Genomic DNA, 20,228 nt, shown 5'->3' with positions numbered 1-20,228 from the left:
ACTGCAAATACAAACTTCTCTGTACTCCACTGCTGATGGGCAGGGAGCTTTTTAGACACCCAACGGGGCCAAGATAAAGCACTGATACTTCTTGCTGGCTTCAATAGCTCATTCAAGGCCTCAGTAAGACAGTCATCTTGTGTAGTGGCCTCTCAAATCTACATTTGTTATAAGTATAATTACATAACTATACAATGTTAATCATTCGATCAGTGCTGCAGTAGCTTTAAGCTACAAGAGTACCAGATATTAGAAATTCTGCACTGGACTGCTACAAAAAACTAAAAGTGAAGGAAAAACAGTAGAATCAAATTATTGCTTCTAGACATTTTTAGATGCCATCCCCTTCCAATAGCTGAGAAAGGTAGCCACCACACTAAGGAAGAGTAGGCCTTGACTGCCTGCAAGTGACTTAATGGTAAGCAAGACCAATAGCATGGGACAAGATTCAAAATTCTGTTTAAACATTTCATGTCCCCTTTTCTTGCATTCACTGGAGACGAAAGTACAGTTTTGTACCTACCATAAATGTAGATGTCCGAACTGGATAGCATCTGCAGTCATAACAAATGGGTTGTCCTGTCGTCAGGCAGCCCTTCGGTCGGCCGGATTCCAAAGTCTGGGTCCGGCTTCGGCTGATGTCGCACTCCACCCGACGTCATCTCTGCTGGTCTTCGGGTATAAAGGCATCAGCCGGCCATTTTCCTCAGTGTTTCTTGCCCCAGATGCCAATTGCCCTCTTGGAAAGCTAAATTTTGGATAAATGCCAATGTTTCCAAAATAGTAGAAGGCAAACAGAAAAAAATAGACATGTATGTACATATATACAAACAAATACACCATAAGAGACTCCCCCCCCCCCCCCAGCTAGCTATTAGGAGGGTAAATACCCTAGGAGTACCGCAGAGGGGAAGGAGGGAGGGTAATCCTGACTGCAGATGCTATCCAGTTCGGACATCTACATTTATGGTAGGTACAAAACTGTACTATGTCCTTCATGGATGCATCTGCAGTCATAACAAATGGGTAGAATACCATAGCCAAACTAGGGGAGGAGGAATAATAATTATGGTGTAGTCAGGATCCCTTGCAGTACAGCAGTGGCAAACCCTGCTCGGGATCTAGAATATAGAGGTAAATTATAATGCTTGGCAAATGTATGCACGGAGGTCCAAGTAGCCGCCTCAATAATGTCCTTGGTTGCCACTCCTCTTAAGAAAGCTGTGGTAGTGGCTGTAGCCCTTGTAGAATGAGGTCTTATGTTCTGTGGAATTGGTTTTCCATGGTAGGAGTAACAGAATCTTATGCAATTTCCTATCCATTTGGAGATTGTCTGTTTGGAAATTGCTTTTCCTTCCCTTCCTGTTGCATAGGCTACAAAGAGCTGGTCAGTTTTTCTGTTACCTTTGGTTCTGTCCAGGTAGTAGCGTAACTGTCTGTGTACATCCAAGGTATGCATTATTCTTTCACCTCTGTTTTGTGGATTGGGAAAGAAGGTAGGTAGGTGGATTGCCTGGTTTAAAGACACTCTGGATACCACCTTAGGCATAAATGTAGGATTAGTGCTCATGGACACCCTATCTTGATGGAAGATTAGGAAGGGTTGCACTGCCATTAAGGCCTGTAGTTCGAAACCCTCCTTGCTGAAGTAATAGCCAGTAGGAAAGCAGTTTTCCATGACAGGTGTTGTAGATCTGCTGTTGCTGCTGGTTCAAACGGAGGGAGTGTCAACTTTTCTAGTACAAAATTCAAGTCCCATGCTGGTAATGGTGGTTTCCTAGGAGGTTTTACATTCTTGATCCCTCTGAGAAACTGCCTGAGTAGAGGATGTGAAAAGACAGGAGGATCAAAGCTGTATTCTGCTGAAATAGCTGATGCATGTATCTTGATGGAGGAATAGGACAGGCCTGTATGGAGAAGCTCTGCCAAGTACTCCAGAATGTTAGAAATATCTATGTTCGACACATCTTTTCCTCTTTCAGTACTCCAAATGACGAACCTTTTCCATTTTCCTGCATAGTTCCTTCTTGTTGAAGGTCTGCGGGCTTCAAGGATAATATCTTTAACCCTTTGTGAAAGGTCTGGGTTAGTTACTGCTATGTGATGTTCCAGGCAGTCAGTTGTAAGGTTTTTAGGTTTGGATGTATGATGTTGTAGTTGTTCTGAGTTATCAGAGGCATCAGGGGTATTGACCACATTTTCTCCCGAGACATGCTCCTCAGCAATGGGTACCAGTGTGGTCTTGGCCAGTTCGGAGCTATCAGAATTATCCTTGGACGTTCCTCTTTGATTTTCAGTAGTACCTTGTGCATCAAGGGAAGAGGTGGGAATGCATATGCTGTCAGGCCTTTCCAGCTGAAGGATAGGGAGTCCACCTTCCATGCAAGTGGGTGGAATGTCCTTGTGCAGAATTTTTTGAGCTGGTGATTTTGTGGGGAAGCGAATAGATCTATTTGTGGCATTCCCCATTTCTTTGTGATGGCCTTGAAGATGTCCGGTGTAGCATCCATTCGTGAGCATCCGAGGTGGTTCTGCTTAAAATGTCTGCTAGGGTGTTCTCTTTTCCCGGTACAAATATTGCCTGTAACTGGATGTTGTAGCTGAGAGCCAGATTCCAAAGGTCCAAAGTCATTCTGCATAGGGGGTAAGAATGAGTGCCTCCCTGTTTGTTGATGTACCACATGACTGTGGTGTTGTCTGTCCTTATCAAATGGCCTTCTTTGAGGAATGGTCTGAATTTTAGGATTGCCAGTTTTACTGCCAGCATTTCTTTTTGGTTTATGTGCAGGTGCTGCTGGTCCCGAGTCCACAGTCCTTGTACGCATTTGTCCAGCATGTGTGCCCCCCATCCTAGGTCTGAGGCTTCCGTTGTGATAGTTTGGGTTGCTCGGAGGTTGTGGAAGGGTAAGCCTGGGTTTGACTGGCATGCCCGAGCCCACCATAGGAACTCCTGTTTTAAGCATGGGATTAGTGGTATTTCTGTTTCTAAGCTGTGCCTGTGTTGAGACCATAAATTCTTTAGGTACCACTGTAACTTTCTCATATGCAGTCTGGCATGTGGGACCAAGATTATGCATGATGCCATGAAGCCCAAGGCCTGCAGAACTTTTCTTGCTGTTAGTTTGTTCTGCTTTGTTAATGCCAAGAAGTAAAGAGGGAGTTTTTTGTTTTTCTGCAGTTAGGAATGCCATCTGTTTTACTGTGTCCAATTCCGCGCCCAAGAAAGTTCTTGTCTGGGATGGTGTCAGTCTTGACTTTTGAAAATTGACTGTGTATCCCAGGGCTTGTAGCAAGTAAATGACCCTTTGTAAATCTGTTGTCAGCTTGCTTTTGTTGTCCGCTTGTAAAGTACAGTTTTGTACCTACCATAAATGTAGATGTTCGAGGATTCCCTTGCTGCAGTCCTGACAATTGGGTATAGTCCGCGTCCCAGTCGGCCCGAATACCAGAGTATAAGGCTGACGTCGGTCATGGCGCTAGACTGCGTCAGTGCGTCAGGGTACTAATGCGCATGACCGGCGTCATTTCCTCAGTCTTTTCTTGCCCCAGATGTCAGAAGACCCAAAAGACAAGTCCCAAAACAACCTGCACCAAAAACATGTACAATATATACAGTAATATATACAAAAATATAAGCATGTAAACTCACCTACACAACCACCCTGAAACACAGAGGGAAGGAGGGAGAATTGGACTGCAGCAAGGGAATCCTCGAACATCTACATTTATGGTAGGTACAAAACTGTACTATGTTCTTCGTCTTCCCTTGCTGCAGTCCTGACAATTGGGTAGAATCCCAAAGCAGAGGGAAGGGAGGCTGGCAAATTATAAAGTAGCAGGAGCTGACAACATGCCTTGTAAAACAGCTGTGGCAAAACCAGCTCTAGTCTTAGAGTAAATAGGCAGGTGATAATGCCTAGAGAAAGTATGCACTGAACTCCAAGTAGCTGCTTCCAGAATATCCTTAGTTGCCACCCCTTAGAAATGCTGTTGAAGTGGCAGTAGCCCTAGTGGAATGAGGCCTAATCCCAGCTGGAACCTCTTTGCCATGATGGGAATAACAAAATGCAATGCAAAAGCCAATCCACCTAGAAATAGTTTGTTTTGACACAGGTTTGCCCTGTGAACTTAAAGCAAAAGAAACAAGTAACTGCTGAGACTGCCTAAAATCTTTAGTCCTGCTCAAATAATAACGCAATTGCCTGTGTACATCTAAAGTGTGCAAAATCTTTTCCCCTTTATTTTGGGGATCTGCAAAAAACGTAGGCAAATGAATAGTTTGGTTTAAAGCCACACTAGAAACCACCTTAGGCATAAAAGAAGGAATAGTACGTAATGATACCCTGTCCTTATGGAAAATCAAAAAGGGCTCTACTGCCATAAGGGCCTGCAACTCAGACACCCTTCTTGCAGAAGTAATAGCCAACAGAAAAGCAGTCTTCCATGACAAATATTTCAATTCAGCAGTAGCTGCAGGCTCAAAAGGTTGTAGAGTAAGTTTTCCAACACAAAATTGAGATCCCAAGCAGGAGTAGGAGCTCTCATTGGGGTCTTATATTCTTTGCCCCTCTAAGAAACTGCTTGAACAAAGGATGCGAAAACAAAGGTGGGTCACAATCATAGTGAGCTGAAATTGCTGCAGCATGAATCTTTATGGAAGAGAAAGACAAACCTTTGTCCAATAACTCAGTAAGATATTGAAGAGCCACACTCAAATTAGGCTCTGAAATCTCCAAATTCTTTGCTGTACACCAAAATAAAAATCTCTTCCATTTTTCTGTACAGTCTCCTAGTACTAGGCCTTCTAGCTTCCATAATCACATTTAAAACTTGTTGAGGAAGCTGAGACCTTCCAAGTTTCAACACAGAATATGCCAAGCTGTGAGATGAGAGATTGAAGCTTGACATTGAGCAGATGACCGTCCTTCTGAGATAACAGATGAGGAATCAGAGGTAAAGGCCATGGAGGCTTCTTTACAAGACTCCTTAGAAGTGGGTACCAGTGTTGCCGAGGCCAATCTGGAGCTATCAAAATCATCCTTGGCCTGTCCTGTCTGACCTTTAGTAATACCTTTGGAAGAAGAGGTAGAGGTGGAAAAGCATAGACATGAAGGTTTTCCAACTGAAAGACAGAGCATCCACTTTCCAAGCTGTGTGATGAAACCCCTTTGTGCAATACTTTGGCAGCTGGTGGTTTAGTGGAGAAGCGAACAGATCTATGTCTGGAGTTCCCCATGACACTGTCAATTTCTGAAATACATGAAGATCCAGTTTCCACTCGTGGGGATCCATGATTTGTCTGCTTAATACATCTGCTAGGAGTTCTGTGCTCCTGGCAGAAACCTTGCCTGAAGAGTCAGTTGCAGGCTTAACGCAGTCTCCCATAAAATCATTGCTTGCCTGCATAGAGGATAAGAATGTGTTCCCCTTGCTTGTTGATGTACCACATGACAGTTGTGTTGTCTGTCAGAATCAACACCTGCCCTGGAAGAAGTAACTCCTTGAACGCCACCAATGCAAACTGGACTGCTAACATCTCCTTCATGTTGATATGTAGATGCTGTAGTCTGGCAGGCCACTTGTCTTGTATCCACTTTCCATTTAGATGAGCTCCCAAGCAGTGTCCGAGGCATCTGTCGTTAAAATCTGACTCGCCTCTGGCCGGGTCACAGAGAGTCCCTTGTTTAGGTGACATTCCTGAGCCCACCACAAGAATTCCTTTTGAAGGCAAGGTATTATTTGAATGACAGTGTCCAAATCTTGGCAGTGCTGTGTCCATACATTTTTGAGATACCATTGCAGCTTCCTCATATGCAGTTTGGCATTGGGAAGCACCAGAATACAAGATGCCATGAACCCTAATGCTTGAAGGACTGTCCTTGCAGTCAGCACGGACTGATGAGATAGTTGATGGAAGTAAAGTGACAGACTCTTTTGTTTGTCCGGGGTTAAAAGGCCATCTGGGCTGCTGTATTCAGTCTCACACCCAGAAAGCACATGTCTTGAGAGGGTACTAGACTGGACTTTATTTCGTTCACAGAATACCCTAGGCATCTTAGCACTGCTATGACATATTCCAGATGCTGTAGAAGGTGTTCCTTTTCTTGAGCCAGAATCAGGCAGTCGTCCAAGTAAGGATAAATTTGAATGCCTTGAAGCCTGAAGTAAGCTATCACTGGAGCCAGAACCTTTGTGAATACTCTGGGCGCAGTAGATAAGCCAAAGGGCAATGCAGAGAACTGATAATGAAAATCTCCAGTTCGAAACCGCAGATACTTTCTGCAACTTAGCCTTATGGGCACATGAAGGTAAGCTTCCTTGAGATCCAAAGTTACCATCCAGTGATCCTTGCCCAGCAGAGGTAACAGTTGCTGTAACGTCAACATCTTGAACTTGGGAATGTCTAGATAAGTGTTGAGGATAGATAAATCCAAAATTGGTCTCCACGTGTTCCCCTTCTTTGGTACTAGGAACAGGCGAGAATAAAATCCAAGCCCCTTTCTGACACAGGGACTGGCTGAATAGCCCCTATCTGGAGTAACTGAGAAACTTGCTTGAGAGCCTCTTTTCTTTGTGGAGGAGGAACATCTGGCATGCCTTTGAAAGGGGCATTGTGTGGAAATAAAATCTGTACCGTGATGAATGATATCCAGCACCCATCTGTCCTGAGTGATTAAATCCCAATTTTCTTTGAAAAGAGACAATCTTCCTCCCAAAGGAGCTGCCAGGCGAGAGTCCACTGGCAGCTGAAAAGGCAGGTCATTGGTTCTGCTTACGAAGGACTGACCCCTGCCCTCACCAGAAGTCTGAGCAGGTGAACTGTCTGATCTAGGCCTAAAGAACCTTGAGCCCTGCCCCTACCACGTCTAGATCTACCCCTAGACTGGGAACCATAAGCAGGATATGTCCACCCCTTAGCAGGCCAATTTCTACTAAACTTGGAGGCTGCACCTGCAAAAATCTTTAACAGTCTGCATAGACTTAGCTTTGTCCTCCATTTTCTTTAAAACTGCTTCCACAGGCGGTCCAAACAACACATCAGACTGTAAAGGAGCATCCAAAATCCTGGTCTTAACATGCTCAGCTAAATTCTGATCCTTCAACCATGCATGTCTGCGAAGAACAGAACTAGTAGCAGCCATCCTCGAGGAGGCCTGAACAGCATCAAAACCACACTGCAAAGAATGCTTACCCACTTGTTCAGACACATGAACCAAATCCAGCAATTCTTTACACTCAATACCTTCCGCCAAAGCATCCACCTTAGATTTCAATTGTGAAAGGAGATAATTCTGATATTTCAGCATATGAAATTGACAATTCAACGCCCTCATGGCTAGAGTGGAAGAAGTATATACTTTCTTACCCCACCTATCCAAAGCCCTTGCCTCTTTATCAGAGGGTACAGGATTTTTAACCACAGAAGCTTTAACACCTTTAGGCCCCTGAGAAACAGTTTCTGGGTCCGCCCTGGGACTCTTAAACAAATACTTATGAGCTTGGGCACCCTATAATACCTATCAGGCTTAACAGGAGCAGGAGGCAAGGAATCAGGGTTCAGAGAAGCCTCTGCAAAAACATCCTCCACCACATTCAACACAGGAGGAATAGCTAAGGGCCTATGCTGAGGCAAAAACAAGAATTCCCTAAGCCTTTTTCTGGAGTCAGAGTAATCTTGGCCTTCCCATTTAAAGTGCTCCCTCATGGAGTGAAGAGTCTCTGAAAATGAAAAATCCTCAGGAGGAGAAGCTGAAGGAGTGGAATCATCCACATCAGAATCAGAATAAGCAGGAAACTCTTGCAAGTCTTCCACAGAAGACTCTGAAGCCTGTGAACACTGTTCAAAACTATCAAACTCCTGTTCCACCCTAGGCCTCTTATCAGGTGGGGCATAGAACCTCTAATCAGAGTAATCAAATCTTCTGCCATTTTAAGCATATGTTTCTTAGGCACAGAGCCGAAATGCTAGGAGAAGCCCCTACAGAAGCTGAACTTGGCCTTCCTCTAAAAGAAGCTTTGGCAACAGAAGGAGAGGCCCTAACTACCTTGGGAAGAGAGGGAAGAACAGTTACCTGAGAAGCCCCTCAGCCTGGCCTACCTCCTGAGAGGGCACATCCTGTAACAGTAAAGTATCTGCCTGAGACTCCATAGAGACTCCTGGCAAAACCTCTGGCTCCCCTGAGCCTTCTAAAGGACCGGCGTCCGGGACTGCCGGTTCCTCACCCCTAGACTTCACTGTTTTGTCCTTGCGCTTCTTAGATGAAGCAGGCGTCGGAGCATCCGGCGGCATAGTATAATTGCAACGCTTCCCAAACACTAACCTAGCACAATCAAGCCTCCTCTTAATAGTGCGCTTGTTAAATCTAGCACAAGAGCGGCAACCAACAACGTCGTGCTCAGGCCCTAAACAAGGTATACACAATGTATGATAATCCCTATGCGGTATCTGCTTCCCACAAGAAATACAGTTATTCACTTTTTCTGACATCCGGTAAAATACTGAGGCAAGAAAAACCAAAATGTTCCAACGGGTACTTAGCCAACTCTGTACTCGGTCTGAAACTCCGGTTTGGAAAATCTCAGAACGCCAACCTGCACTCGCAAAATTGCTTCTGCATCGGACCATGCGGCAAAAGACTGAGGAAATGACGCCGGTCATGCGCATTAGTACCCTGACGTACTGACGTCAGTCTAAGGCGCCATGACCGACGTCAGCCTTATACTCTGGTATTCGGGCCGACTGGGACGCGGACTATACCCAATTGTCAGGACTGCAGCAAGGGAAGACGAAGAACATCAGGCAGTCGTCCAGGTATGGATAAATTTGGATTCCCTGTACTCTGCAGTGAGCGATTACTGATGCCAGGCATTTTGTGAATACTCTGGGCGCAGTAGATGCCAAAGGGCAATGCTGAGAATTGATAATGCTCTGATCCTGCAAGAAATCTGAGGTATCTTCTGCAATTTGGTCGAATGGGGACGTGCAGGTAGGCCTCCTTGAGATCTAGAGTTACCAGCCAACACTCCTTGCCCAGCATGGGAAGAAGTTGCTGTAAGGTCAGCATTTTGAATTTTGGGACAATGATGTGTTTAAGATGGACAGGTCGAGAATAGGTCTCCAGCTTTTTTCTTTTCTTGGTACTAGGAAGAGTCTGGAGTAGAATCCTTTGCCCTGTTCTGTTATTGGTACCCTTTCCACAGCTTTCATCTTTATTAATTCTGCTGTCTGGTGCAGGGCTTCTGTTTTTTGATTTGGGGGCAGGTTTGGCATTCCTCTTTTTACTGGTAAAGTATGGAAGTGGAACCAGTAGCCTTGGTCTATGGTTTGCAAAATCCACTTGTCTTTTGTAATATAGTGCCAATTTTTCGAGAATAAGGCTAACCTTCCGCCTAATGGTGCTGCTATTTGCTCCCTGGTAGGCGGAGTCAGAGCCAAGTCACTGTGATTGTCCTGTTGCAGTGGCAGTGGTTGCGTCTGTGCCTCGGTTATTGCCTTGCCACTGTCGTCCTCTGTAGGCACCTCCTCTGGATTGATTTCTGCCCTAGGCGTCTGTTCCTGCCCCTTTGGGATCTTGTGGAGTCAGGAAAGGACCAATTTTTGGCAGGCCAGTTCCTGCTAAACCTTGGGAGCTGAACCTGTAGGAAATCTTTAACTGTTTGTACAGATTTTGCCTTCTCTTCCATTTTCTTCATTACCTGCTGGGCAGGTTCCCCAAATAGACTGGCCTTATCCATAGGAGCATCCAATAGCTTAGCTTTAACATGATCCGGCAAGACCTGTTCTTTCAACCATGCATGCCTTCTTATCACTGTGCCAGTCATGGCTGATCTAAATGAAGCCTCCAGTGCATCATAGCCACATTTTAAAGAATGGTTACTAACCTGCTGGATGTTATTCACCATTTCTAATACATATTTCTTATCTAAAGATTCATCAGAGGACAGCTTTTTAATTAACTGATCAAGCATAAACTCTTGGTATTGGATCATGTGAAACTGACAGTTTAAAGCTCTAGCTGAGAGAGTAGCAGAGGTGTAGACTTTTTCCCCCATCTCTCTAAGGACCTGGATTCCCTTTCAGAAGGAATAGGGTTTTTTGCTGTGGTCGAGGCTACTGCCTTAGGCCCCTGGGATATAGTTTTGGGGTCTGCAAGTGGGGCCTTGTATAGGTGGTGATGAGTGTCTGGCACCCTGTAAAATCTACCTGGTTTGGCAGGGGCTGGAGGTAAAGAATCAGGTGCAGTGCAAACATCATTAAATGCATCGTCCACAACAGATAGGACAGAAGGTATAGCTAAGGGCCTATGTTGTGGTAAGTGCAGAAAAGTCCTAAGCCTTTTTCTTGAATCTGAGAAATCTTGTCCCTGCCATTGGAATTGTTCTCTCATGGCATGTAAGGTTTCCCCAAAGGAGAATTCCTCTGGTGGAGAGGCTGCTGGAATGGATTCTTCAGCATCTGAATCTTCATAATTGGAAAAAGGAGCCTCTGGCTGGTCTGTAATGTCCGAGTCATCCGCAGAGTCAGAGGACACAGGCTCGGGGGGCTCTGCTCTAGGTCTCTTTTCTGGGGGCTGAGGCCCTGTCTGGGTGAGAATGGGATCCCCTAATTAAGGATATTAAATCTTCTGCCAGAGTAAGCATTTGTGAACTAGAAGTGGGCCTGAGTGAGGGTGGTTTAACAGGCACTGATTTAGCTGATTTGGCTGCTTTAGCCCTGGCAAAGGCCTTAATAGACATGGCTGCAGGAGGCCTAGCAGCACCACGTGCTGGGGTAGAGATATCCAAGGGGATGGTGTCTGATAGATCAGTAGGAACCACAGTTGTAGGCAAAATTTCTGAGGCTGATTCAGATAAGGTAGCAGGGGCCTCAGTAGTAGTTATGGATTCGGCTGAAGATTGACCAGTTTTCTCGGTTTCGGCCGAAACAGAGACACTCGCGGCTTGCTTAACCATGGTTTCGGCCGAAACTGCGGACCGCGAGTGTCGGTCTTTTTCTTTGCGTTTTTTTAACTATTTGGGTAGTCGGAGGATCCGACGGCATAATGTACGCAAAATCTGAGCCGAAAAACTGTTCAGCAAACTCCGACCGACGCCTAAGCGTTCGTCGGTTGAAGGAAGCACAGGCCGAACAGGCTGCTACGTCGTGGTCTGGGCCTAAGCAAGGCAAACAGTAAGAGTGGAAATCTTTATGAGGTATTTGTTTCCCACAAGTTAAACAGTTATTGACTTTTTCTGACATCGGCTGAGGCAAGAAAGAGTCCCCAACGGGGTACTTAGCTTTTTTAGAAGTCTTCGAAGTAGTATTCGGTAGTAGTAATCTCTGGATCTGACAGACCGGCACTTGCGAACAGCTTCTGCTTCGGGCGCCACGCGGCAAGAAAGACTGAGGAAAATGGCGTCGGCTGATGCCTTTATACCCGAAGACCAGCAGAGATGACGTCGGGTGGAGTGCGACATCAGCCGAAGCCGGACCCAGACTTTGGAATCCGGCCGACCGAAGGGCTGCCTGACGACAGTACAACCCATTTGTTATGACTGCAGATGCATTCATGAAGGACATCAGCAGATTACTCTTTTTTTTAGCCATGTCAATGTAGTACAGTCGCCAGTGTATACAAAATTATTCCTATGTTTTGAAGTTTTGAAAAGAACACATCGGACTGTGTTAGTAAAGACTAAACGAACCTTTGAGAAGGAATTCTTATGTATGCCCAAGTAACCATATCCTTGATTTAAAACAGGAACGTGTAACCACAAAAGCCTGCAACTAAAATACTTCTATAGCAGGAGTCAGAGCCGAAAGAAAACCCTGCTTCCCCATGACAGGAACACGCCAACAGCCTGCTAAGTGGATTCCAGAGAAATGGTGAAATATCTACAGGTAGAGTTTAAAATCCCAAAAGGAAGCCACCAGTGTTTTAAGGAAGGCGAATATGTAAAACCCATTTTTACCAACTGCAAAGTGGAAGCAGGATAGAAAGGTGGGAATCCCAGGGCAGACCAGCAAAAAAGTGGCCTAGAAGTAAAGCTTGGTAGAATAGCAAGAGAGACATTTTAAAGAAATCACACAAACACTACAGAACCACACGAGTCTAGAATTAAGATACCAGATTCTAAGAATTGCACCAACTAGAAACTCTCCACATACCCCTCAGAGATCCTCCAGTAGAAGTATAGTCGGCCTTCATTAATAACTACTGCATGTGCTCAAGTCCCATGACTATCATTCAGCAAGTGAGATTAAGAGTGACAGGGCTATCAAAAAAACAATCTTGTATAATCAAGTCCATCCTATGATGAAATGTGGCAATTGGTCATATTCAAAAGGGAACTCTCCTGTAGCCTGAAACAAGAGGAAATCACAATGACTGAGTCCTTCTGAATTCTTAAGAACCCTGGACATCAGAGGAGGGTGGAAGTTCATAAAGGCGCACCAGTTCAGGAGGATGAAAACATCTGGATTCTAGACTAGGTAAAGAAACCTAGAGCAGAACTTAACTGCCTGGCTATAGCAAGAGACAAACAAATGTACGACACTTTCCCCACAAACAGGCCAGCTCCTAGAACTCCACATTCATTCCTGATGGTCTGTCCTGTTAAGCTCGTCTGCAACAATGCCTGACCAACTAAGTTTAAAAAATATACCTGGATACCACTGTTTAAAAGGTCAATCACACAACTAACATTGTGACCACCAGCAGAAGATCATGACAAAATATGGTTAGAGAAAACATGCATTTTAAAGCCATCGCTCAGATGTACTTGTATGTTTTGCTAGAGTTGTGAACTCTCCACTTCTTAGACAAGGTTCCCAAAAATGTCTGATTAATGTGAGATCAGAGTGTAGGGGACTAGAAATCAACTGATGAAATTACCAGTGAATTGTCAAAAGAATGTGACAGCAGACAGAGCAGCCAGAAACCAGTTGAACTGGTCACTAGTGTGCCCAAAGTTGCTTGAACAGCAGAGACAGAGATAAGAATTTTTAGATATTTTTCAATGTGAATACCAGAAACTGATTAGAAATTCTCAGAAATTAATACAAACATTCCAGTAGTCCTGAGGTTTGTTTTTTTTTTCGTTTTTTTTTTTTTTTTTTTTTTTTGAAGGAAAATCTTTTCAGACTCCTGAAAAGATTTCTCCAAGTGTGTCTGAAATCCCAAGCCAAGAAATACTTTTCTCCCAAAACAAAAGTCTCAATAACTGGTTAAAAAAGATAATACAGAAGTCTTCAAAATGCATAAAATAAGTGTTCCAATATCTATAAACACCTAAAATAAGACTAACTTTAAGACACTCAGAGGTAGAGATCCACAGAAGGGTAAACCAGGAACCTAAAAACATAACCCAGACACAACAGGTAATCTTAGAAGAACCTAGGGATCAACAAAAACCTGTGCCACTAAGAAATAAATTGCCAAATGAAGTCTTCAAAACTTCTATACTCCAGCAACATAAGCCATCTAAAAAACAAGGTTTTGGCAAAACTTTAGTGGATGCCAGGGGGAGAGGACAAGGGGAAATATATTCAGACTGAAAACCACAAAAAATGCCAGCTTCAGGGAATACCCTCCTAACCCTCCCCATCATAGCTAAACTAAAAATGCATCTGCAGAGTTGAAAAGAATATTAAGACTCATGTCATCAAGTATCGTTTGAGGGGTAGAAAGGAATTTAATTGACTAAACATTTTTTGTTCCAAGTCACCCTTTGGAGAGGCTCAGCAGAGGAAGGGCAAAAGAATAACTATGGGGAAGCAAGGGATAACTATCCTGTGGAACTAAAAAACAGTCAGGCAACCATAATCAATACTGCTCAAACAAGTGTGCTCTAGAAACTGCATTCATTTCACAGGTACACCCTATAGCATGTATAAATAAACAAAACACTAATGTTCATAGGTAGGTACTAGGCTATCGGGCCTAGGGCTTATACATGCCTAGCCATAACAATTCCCTGGCTATTGCTTCCCACAAATATTTACTTTCCTGGACCCCTGTCTAGTAGGGTTACTGTTGTGATCCCTGGAGTGAATTTCCCATCTCCTATCCAATCAAGGTTCCTCTTGAAGAGGGTCACTGAGGCGCTCTGCCTGACATGTATGGGAAGCCTATTCCACAGCATGGGGAGTCTCTGGGTCAGGAACTTATCCCTCCAGCATGTTCTATTCATCGTGATGACAAGGTTAAGATCCTTGGAACGTGTGGCTCGGAGGGATTGGGATTTAAGTGTAGCATGTCCAATGACTGACATGGCCTTGTATGTTAGAGATCACCTCTGAGTAGGTGATATGCAACAGAGTAGAGCCGGAGTTTCGTTACTGTCAGTAGAAGGCATCCGCTTCAGGCCTGTGATTCTTTTTGTGAGTTATTTCCACAGCCTTTCTAGTTGTTGCAGAGGTCTTGTGAGGTGCATATCAAACGGGGCATTGTATTCTATAATGGGTCTAATGAGGGATGAATACAGAGGGACAATGACCTTTTTTCTGGATGAAAACCCTTAGCAATGCTGTGCTTTTCAAACTGCTGTGGCTATGTGGTTATCAAAGGTAAGACCACTGTCCACCTGTGTCCTTGGGTCTCTCACTTTCATGTTTAGTGCACTGCCACCTATGTGGCAGTTAACAGGTACGTGGTTTTTCCCAAAGGGGACAACTATACATTTTTTGGCATTTAGCTTGAGCCCATGGCTCTGGCACCAGGCATCTGTTTCGGCAAGACCCTTTTGTAATATATCCACATCATTTGGGGATTCAATAATGGCTCCCAGCTTGCAGGCATCTGCTAATTTTTTAAGCAAGAGTCCCCAAGTGTTGACCTGTATTTCAGAGAAGTAGATGCCAAACAAGAGTGGTCCCAGGACAGAACCCTGCGGTACACCACTTGTCTGGAGCTGGATTTGGTGTCTGCTACTTTTACAATGTGTTCAGTCAGTAAACAAGTTTGCAACCCATCAAGTGACATAGGGATTAATGCCCAGCTTAGTAAGTTTATCTATGATTCCAGAATGGGGGACAGTGTCAAAAGCCTTGGCGAGGTCCAAGTAGGTTGTGCGAGTCACCTTACCCTCATCCATGGCTCTGGAAACCAATTTGAAAAAGTCGATGAGGTTCAGGAGTCAAGATCGAACCCAAACTGGGAGGGGTGCAGTGTTTGAAGATTGCCAGTGTCTTAGTTTATAAGTTCACGATAATGCATTCCATGGCCTTGCAGATCAGGCTAGTCAAACTGATGGGACGGTAGTTCCTGGGATCCAAAGTGAACCCCCGTGGAGTAGGATGACTGTAGCTGTGTGCCACTCTGTGGGCACAAAGCCTGAGGTGAGGCAATGATTAAACACATAGGTGAGGTGCCAGTTCATTTTGTAGTTCATTGTCTGGTCACATATATGCTGTTTTCTTGGCTTTGGACAGTGCAGTTTTAACCTGAGTGGTCGTGATTACTGGAATTTTGCATTCTTTCGGTATTGAGATGGGCCCTTTAGGGGGTGAAGTTTCACTGAATCTGCCAGGATATTGGCAATATCCTTAGGATCAGTATATCTAGTGCCATTCTGCTGTAGCAGAGAGCAGATCTGAGTACTGCCATTTAGATTCTTGACATAGCTACAGAATGCCTTGTGGTTGTCTTTGGAATCTATTGGCAATTTTGTTTTCATAACTAGCTTTGGATGATTTTATGAGGAATCTTGGCTTTCGACTGAGGCTGGTGAGAGAGTTTGACGCCTGGGTTCTTAGTCTTTTCAACAGTTTCTTCCTTCTGTTGTACAGCTCATTTATGGCAGGGGACCTCCAGATTAGAATTTTTTTTTAAGACCGCGTCTTGGTTCTATACTTGGGGATGGCTCGGTCCATGCACAAATGTATGTGCCCATACAGCACCTTAGTGCCAGATTCAGCAGTTGAACTTCCAGTTCCCATCTGCATGGGTGTCATGACATTTGTTACTTCTGACTTAAGCATGACGTTTGTGGAGATTTTTTTTTTTTTTTTTTTTTTTTTTTTTTTTTTTACACAGGTTTCCTTAAGGGGGTGGGATGTGGATGTCAAGGGTGATCAGCTTATTGTCTGACCAACGAGGGGGTGACCACTTGTGTGGAACATCGATCTCCCATGTTGGTAATGACCAGGTCTAGAATATTGGTACCCCTGGTGGGACTAAATTAGTTGCTCTAGGACATTGGAATTTAAGAATTCTAACCATTGAGCAAAGGTATTGGCACAAAAGCAGTTTTCCCAGTTAATGGCAGGGTACTTGAAATCACCCAGTGTTAGGGTGTTTGGTTGTATCTTAATATTTTCCAATATGCTTAGAAAGGTGTAGTGAGAATCTTGGGGCATGGTGGAGGATCTGTAGCAAGCTACAATTTGGATTGCAGGCAAGCTACAATTTGGATTGCAGTCTTACCTAGTATAACCACAGGGACAGGAGTACTCAGCTTTCACCACAATAAAACCAAAAGTAGCCACAGGACAAACAGGACTTTAATAGTGAAGCGCTTTTCATCTGCTTAGAAAGCAGACTTCATCAGACATAATATGAAAAATACAGACATTTTATACTCAAGATGAAAAACATCACTAATTGACAAATTAATCAATCCAGTTTTAAATTCATAAAATTCAATTAACTGACTGCTTCATTAATTCACTGTAGCTTAACCCCACTAAGCTAAAGTGAAATCAACGATTCATGACCAAATATATACAATAAGAACTAAATTAAAATTAAAGACAGGCAAACACCAGATTGTTCCGACATTTAAAAATCCAAAAAGTGTAGACAGATTGCAGAACATTTTCATGCCAAATAAAAATGCCATTAAGTAAATAAGGCAAGCAATTATATCAGGAGAAATGTGTATTAATATAATATGGGCATAAAATAGATGTTAATTGTAATATAATGACTACATCAAATTAATCAGTGACGTAAGTACCTGTATATGAATTCAAGGCATATAGGCAGAATTAGATTAGAAGAACTTTAAATCACTGCTCGAATGTGCTACTAGTAATTCTACACGAACTCCAGGCATGTATAAATGCCAAAACTGCAACTATTGTAAATACATACATGAGTCTAATAGATTTTATATAAATAAAAGTGAGTTTGACATGCGATGTAGAGCTAACTGCAATACTTGTATGGTGGTTTACCTAGCCCAATGCCAAAAATGCCCAGGGTTTTATGTGGGTAAGACCGAACGAAAGTTACGGGAACGCATATATGAACATTTATATGCAATTAAAAAGAAAAAACAAGATAATGCACTAGCCAAACATATTACAACATATAGTGACCATAATTTTAAATTTATGGTCATTGACCAGGTATTAGAATCTAAGAGAGGTGCTCCTTTTCAGCTGCTCCTTCAAGAATTAGAACTTAAATGGCAGATCAGATTAAATGCTTATTCTTACCCAGGTCTGAATGACAGCTGTTCTATCAGTTGTTTACTGAAATTAAAGAGCCTTATAAAAGATAGAGTGATTGTTAATTCACTTTATGGCACATCTAATTCTGCCTATATGCCTTGAAGTCATATACAGGTACTTGCGTCACTGATTAATGTTGATGTAGTCATTATATTACAATTAACATCTATTTTATGCCCATATTATATTAATATACATTTCTCCTGATACAAGTGCTTGCCTTATTTACTTAATGGCATTTTTATTTGGCATGAAGATGTTCTGCAATCTATGTCTACACTTTTTGGATTTTTAAATGTCGGAACAATCTGGTGTTTGCCTGTCTTTAATTTTAATTTAGTTCTTATTGTATATATTTGGTCATGAATCGTTGATTTCACTTTAGCTTAGTGGGGTTAAGCTACAGTGAATTAATGAAGCAGTCAGTTAATTGAATTTTATGAATTTAAAACTGGATTGATTAGTCAATTAGTGACGTTTTTCATCTTGAGTATAAAATGTCTGTGTATTTTTCATATTATGTCTGATGAAGTCTGCTTTCTAAGCAGACGAAAAGCGCTTCACTATTAAAGTCCTGTTTGTCCTGTGGCTACTTTTGGTTTTATTCTGGTGAAAGCTGAGTACTCCTGTCCCTGTGGTTTTTCTAAGTTTGCTGTTTCTCATTTTATTAGTCTTACCTAGTATGTTAGTTGCACCTGGAGAATTTCAGATGTATTGTGTTGGGCAACCAGCCTGGAGGGTTGAATTTTGACACTCCTCCACCTTTGCTTTGGTCCTGGTTTGGTGGCCAAAAAGTGTGGTGCGAGTTGTAGCCCGGTATTGCAGGGGTGCTCTCTGGAGCTTTGAACCAGGTCTCAGTTACTGCACAGATATCAATATTTCTCCATTTTTAGGACAGCCTCAAGAGTGCATCTTTAGGTTTAGACTTCTAGCAGTGAGTAGCATTACCTTCAGATTTTGCTTGCTTGTACCAGTTACAGTGGTGGTTTTGTCTTTTGAACCCTGCCTAAAGGCACTATAGGGGTGGCAAGAGCCTTAGCCAGTGACCTGAATCCCAGGGGCGACAGATGCAAACCATCTCTTGCAAAGCATCATGGTTTGCCAATCAAGTCATCCAAGGCAGATACTGGATCCCCTTTGAATGACACCAGAATCTTAGCCAATTGCTGAAGTAAATCATTTTGTCCTCATACTTTATCATTATGGGCGATGGCAAGATGCTACTATGGGCTAGGGTCATACCTGCCTGGGCTACATGAACGGAGAGCTCTTCCATGTCTCTTTTCATGTAGTCCAGGTACGTCTCAAGTCATTCACTCAAACATGGACAATGAGTCATATTTGTACCTATTGTGGAGTGACTTCAGTGCATGCGTTATGTGGCGGATCCTGGCACCCAACAGGCAACTAACTAATTTTCTCCTTGTTCAGCCTGGTGAGTGGATCAGTGTGCCTGACTAGTCTCACCTATGACTAAAGTGTTGGGTACTTAGTCCTGCCTTAGGGGCTGCTGTTAGATGGCACACTGGTGTGTGATATGTGACTCTCTGGTTGTGCTTGGGGGTGGTGTTTGCGTTTCAGCTTCGGAGGTCCTTGTTTGGGCAGGTTAATGTTAAGAGCTTCCCCTTATGTGGGTTTTGTGTTGCTATGTGTGGGTTTTGGTGGTGTGGGTTTGGAAGGACTATGTTTGAGGTGTTGTGTGGTGTTAACCTTCGCCTCTTGACTGTCTAGCACAATCTTGGCTGGAAAGAGCTTTGCTTCCAGTTTGGCTATGTAAGTGCGCAAGTTGTGGTGTTTGGTGGTAGGAGGAGAGGGTTGTCTGTGTACATGAGGCAACTGCTGCATTGCCCCAGTATGCCCAGATTCACCAGGTGGACAGGAGAAATCACCAGAAGTTAACCATTGGACATGCCTGGTTAGGAACTTTCTTTGTGGAGTGCAAGTTGCTTACAATTGTAGTCCGCGGTGGTGGTGCTGCGGTAGCGTTATCGCCTCACAGTTATATGTTGCACGTTCGATTCTCAGTTAGAGAGTCTTCTGTGTGGCAACATGCATGAATGGGCATTACTTCGAAGGTTGTGCGTTAGGGCCTGGCAAGCCAGCACGTGAAACTACTGCCAATCATTAGCGGACCGGAGTTCCGCTGTGGCGACCCCTAACCGGGAAAAGCCGAAAGACACAAACTTGCAATTGTAGTCCGTCTAGTGCCTATGGCTATTTTCTCCTTATTACCAAGGAGAAGACTGCTTGTAAAAAAATAAGGCTTCCTAGTGCTTTTTAGAAAGTTTGAGCAAGTGCTAGTCACAGGTATACATATGTTAGTGTTACTGCTGATAAGCTAGCTAGTGCCAAGGGAAATTCAGAGAAGAAATAGAAAAACACAGTATTAGTAGGTCTGAGACCAATATAAAAATATATAGGGTAAATAGTTGAATGGGTAAAGTGCTAGCTGTAAAGCTGGGATCCAGAAAATATGACTGTAGTATAAATATCGCAAATTGAAAGGCCTGATATTTGTATTACGTCCCGCCGTAAAGAACCCACTAAAAAAAAGAAAGTGACTAGGAGGATGGTCCCTTCCCCAGGGAGAACTCCTTCCTAAGAACAGAAACCTCCACCCTGTCCACTCCCTAAAGCTGAACATAGTGGTTCTTCCTTACTCAGACAACAAGCTCAACAGAGGGTATATGTGCCCAACTTGCACCAACAGGCGACTAAAACAAGTGTCTGAAAATAATCAGTCTTACCTCATGACAAACAATCCTGAGAAATTACACACATTTACAGTGCC

General features: G+C 43.4%; 1 protein-coding gene across 1 annotated transcript in view; it reads right to left on the bottom strand.

Moving 5' to 3' along the window:
- The window catches only part of POLR2B (RNA polymerase II subunit B), a 1,548,892-nt gene that overhangs the window by 1,360,769 nt on the left and 167,895 nt on the right, over positions 1 to 20,228 (bottom strand). The window lies entirely within an intron of this gene.

Source organism: Protopterus annectens, chromosome 17.part0 (assembly GCF_019279795.1).
Source record: "Protopterus annectens isolate FY-2018-M chromosome 17.part0, PAN1.0, whole genome shotgun sequence".
In the NCBI taxonomy this organism is placed as follows: Eukaryota; Metazoa; Chordata; order Ceratodontiformes; family Protopteridae; genus Protopterus; species Protopterus annectens.
The sequence above is the reverse complement of the archived record's forward strand: the minus strand, read 5'-3'. Positions and strand labels throughout refer to the sequence as shown.